The following is a 4,131-nucleotide window of genomic DNA, read 5'->3' on the forward strand; positions in this document are numbered from 1 at the left end:
ATCGGTGTGTTGTGTACCACATCTATAAACAGGAAGCTACAGGACATTTAGGATGTCATCTTTCTTTCTGATCATAGATCGCACAGTAGAGCCAATGATAGGAAAGCTCGTTCTTGGTACGATTTTTGTTAAGTTGCAGGATTGTATTGGAGAAGAGGACAAGTTCAGTTAATGGGAGAGTAAGTGAGGCTCCGAAGGGGGACATGAGACCCGTATCGCCCGTCGACTCAGGATCGAGGATGTCAAGAGGTATAAGAAAGAGCATCAGTTATTCCATTGAGGCGGACCCATCAGAGGATGTGGCTCCAGAAGGAGGAGACCCGACTGAGAAATCATATGACAAAGGCCTGTTTAAGGGTCACGAGACTCCTGTGGATGAAGATGTAGTTGAGGAAGTACAAGTTGGCACACCTAGATTTTCCTTACATTTCAGCATTATGTTAGGCCAGACTAGTAGACGGTGGGAAGACAAGGATGAAGAGCACACTTCACTCTATAGCCTACCAGATCAGGCTAAGGACCGATCGGTTACAGGTATACGTGTTCTTATTGGAACTTCCTATATGCGTATGTATTTACTTCAGGGTAATACTGAATAGTGATGAGCGAAAATCCTAAAGGGGATCAGTGACTTAAGTATTTGGAAGTAACTACGATCAAGATGCCTTCGCTACCATTGGGAATCTTGAAAGCTAGGATGAAAAGTAGTCGTCATACATGCAGATTGAAGGTGATTATTGATGATTTCAAAGGCCAAAATAGCATTTGCTTAATCAGACGAGTAAGTGATCCTTTCTAATTCGGAGGGAGATGCATTACGAGAATGTTTTGGAATCTGTTAAAACTTCAACTTGCTTTAGGTTATGTGAGGAAGGTCACGCAGTAAGGTGTATGCGATTATACCAGCACTAACGCACTGGATCCCATTAGCACTCCAAGGTTAAGCGTGCTGGGGTGAGAGAAATACTAGGATGGGTAACCCCCTGGGAAGTATATTAAGAGTCTTACAAATTCATACATAAGAGACAGATGAGAAGCTAGAGTAGCCTAAGGGAAATTGGAGTATGCGGAGTGGTTAGAAACCATAAAAGGTCGTGAAGGATGAGGCAGACTAGACCCGCAAAGAAAAAAAAGTGCATCACAGCTTTAGAATTAGGATGAGTTCAAATAGTATTGGGAAGTACTTTGTAAGCGAGGCGTTAGTAAACATATATATATATATATATATATATATATATATGTGTGTGTGTGTGTGTGTGTGTGTTGGACATCCCATATGGGGCTGCGCCAACTGGTGTATGGGTCCCAGCAACCGACGTTGCGGTATACTGAAGGCATCAATCGAACAGGGTAGTGAAGTTCAAGTGATAGATGTCACAAGGTAATTTGATGTTACTTTCACTACAGGTTAGAGTTGGAAAGCCTTAATGCGATAATATCAGGGAAAGAAAGAAAATGAATATATAGAAAGTAAAGAGATTAGAATGCCTTGAGAAAAAAAAGTGTAAGAAACGAGGGTAAGTGAAGCTTCCAAGAGGGTCGATGGGTAAGGCAAGGGACTATTTGGATAAAATTCGAAAGTAGGCATGCGAAAGGGATAAAGTATGGCAGTGTGAAACAAAAGATGAATGTGTGGGGTCAGAAAACAGACTTCGAAAAGTGGGACTAAAGGATAGTAATCACAAATAAGGATGTGAAGTAAGAGAGAGAATGATCAGGCCTTGCAATGATACTAAGATATTTCCAGCTCTCGAGAGGTGTATAAAGGGATAAATGTCATACTGGCACGGTTGCCTCGGAAACGGAGAAACTTTCTTAAAAGATGATTTAAGAATAGAATGGATTTACACGTTAAAAGGAATATTTCTCGAACTTCAGGGTCAATACTATAAAATAACAAGTGGAGAAGGGCGCTCGAGGAGGAAGGAACTCAAGGAAGGTTTGAGGATGAAAGCAGGAAAGGTACACTAATGGGCTGGTCAAAAGAAGAAGAAAGGAAGAAAAGAAAAATTGAGCAATCACCAAGGATAAGCGAGAGGTTAATGAACTAACCAAGCTAACCGGGAGGTAGTACATCAATGACATGGGATGAGGATAAGGAATACCGAGGTTTAATTATAAAGGAAATAGAAGGATGTATGGGAAATATTCATGAGTATGGACTAGCCTTGGCGGCAGGAAGGAGAAGAAAAAAGAGGGTATATTTGCAAGGAATTCATGACACGAACAAGAAGTTGCAGAACACTGGAAGAACTACAACGCATAGGTGGGACGCAAATAAGTAGTCAAGGAAAATTTCAGATAAGTGAGCCAAGAGAATAAAAGGATTGATAGTGGAAGGGGAAGAGTGTAGCATATTAACCCTCAATGATATATTGTAGACGTAGAGTGAAACTGAAAATTCAGAGTAAGAAGAATTTCAGTGATAATAGTTGTGGAGGAAGACGAGGGATAAAAAGAGCAAAATGTGACCAAACGTTCCGTAAAATGTGTTGATGGATTCCAATGTTCCCATTAACCCGTTGATTTGGGAAATGTTCAGTCATAAAAGGTAGAAGTAGAAAGGCCTTAAAAAAGGTAGCGAGAATGGATCTGTAATGCATAAGTGCTTCGTTCAAATGCAAAGCCCACGATTAGCAGAAAGGAAAATAAGTCAAGCTATACGATGAGGGAATTTTGGTATTATAAGAGACCGAAAGAGTCAAAGGATCGTTAGGGTAGGCCGATGACTACTGATACTCGGGAGTTACTAGTGTATAAGAACACCCTTAAAAAGGGGGGAAGGGCAGATCTAGTCCTGAAACGAGGTATGACATTGTCAAAAGTCCAAGAAAAGAAAGAGGTTAGCTTAAGGAGGACAAAATTCAGGACGTAGTGGCATACCAAGAATGCATTAAGAGGGAGCAGGAACAAATTAAAGATAAGTATACCACAAAGCAGGTATGAAAAGGAATTAAAATGGATCAAGAGAATACTTCATGCAGACATGAGATATGATATTTCTGGACCAGGGAAATTTGTGCTGCACCTAAATAGGCAGCGGCGTATCCTAAAGAGTAATAAAGAGAGTAAGAAAGCTCTGCAAGCTAACTACAAAGAGAATGATGAAATGGATGATGAGTACAAAGGACACTTTGGGTTACAACGGAAGAAAATCTTGATAATAAAGGAAAAATATGAGAAACTTAACAAAGGGAGTAACGATAAGCGGTGTGGTGATCTCGAAGGAGAGGAAGAACGATGTGCGTACAGATAGAAAGGCAGCAGCATCACTATAAATTAGAAAGTATATCTCGGGTCACTAACCATATTGAGCATAAGGGTATGCATTACAGAATTATACGAACCATCAGCGCAAGGTTATTCCCCGCAAATGGGAATGGACATACCAGAAAGCCAACAAGGAATGACAGCTAACTAAGTGATCACTGGAATAACAAAGTCAAGGGTAATTATACCATACCGAGGTTGGAAGAGAAGCTGTGGTAAAGTGAGAATTGCCCTAACCTTATAATTATAAGTTATATTGCAAGATTTTAGGCAAAGGTATTAAAGAGAGAGTTTTGACAAGAACTCGAAGATATTGTGAGCTATAGACCAGTTCGAACTATGATTATTGGTTTATCGCAATATATAATCTTGCTACGAGGAATAATAGAGATGGTGATGGAACATTAGGAAGGTACGTAATTAAGAAATCGTATTGAGGATATGGTTATAACCTATCATGGAAAGGAATTAAGACGGATGGTTGAAGAAACGTAACCGTTAAGAGTAAGTATTTGTCAGTAGCAGAGTAACGTTGAACAAGCAACGGGACATTAGTATAAGAAAATCTATGATGAATCGAAAAGCTTGGCTGATGAATTACGAGGGGATAATATAGCACGTATCTAAGCTCAACAAGTACAAGTAGGGATAGCTAGGATAGCATCGGAGGAGTCAACCAGAGAAAGAAGAAAGTGCTATATTCGAGCAAGGGAGTTATCCATTAATAAAGAAATGAGGAACGAAGAGGAAAGACGCTCGCAGGACGGAGAGTAACCGTGGCGTGGCTAGTTAAACCACAGAAAGGAAGACAGAATGAGAATGGAATACTAGCTAACTTGTATACATGAGGATTGAAGACTG

The 4,131-nt window shown here is 40.1% G+C and overlaps 1 pseudogene; it reads left to right on the forward strand.

Annotated features, from left to right (window-relative positions):
• Positions 1-889: 889 nt before the first annotated feature.
• LOC132634563 (5S ribosomal RNA) lies at positions 890-1,009 on the forward strand (annotated as a pseudogene).
• The last annotated feature ends 3,122 nt before the right edge of the window (positions 1,010-4,131 follow it).

The sequence above is a fragment of the Lycium barbarum genome, chromosome 3, assembly GCF_019175385.1.
Source record: "Lycium barbarum isolate Lr01 chromosome 3, ASM1917538v2, whole genome shotgun sequence".
In the NCBI taxonomy this organism is placed as follows: domain Eukaryota; kingdom Viridiplantae; phylum Streptophyta; class Magnoliopsida; order Solanales; family Solanaceae; genus Lycium; species Lycium barbarum.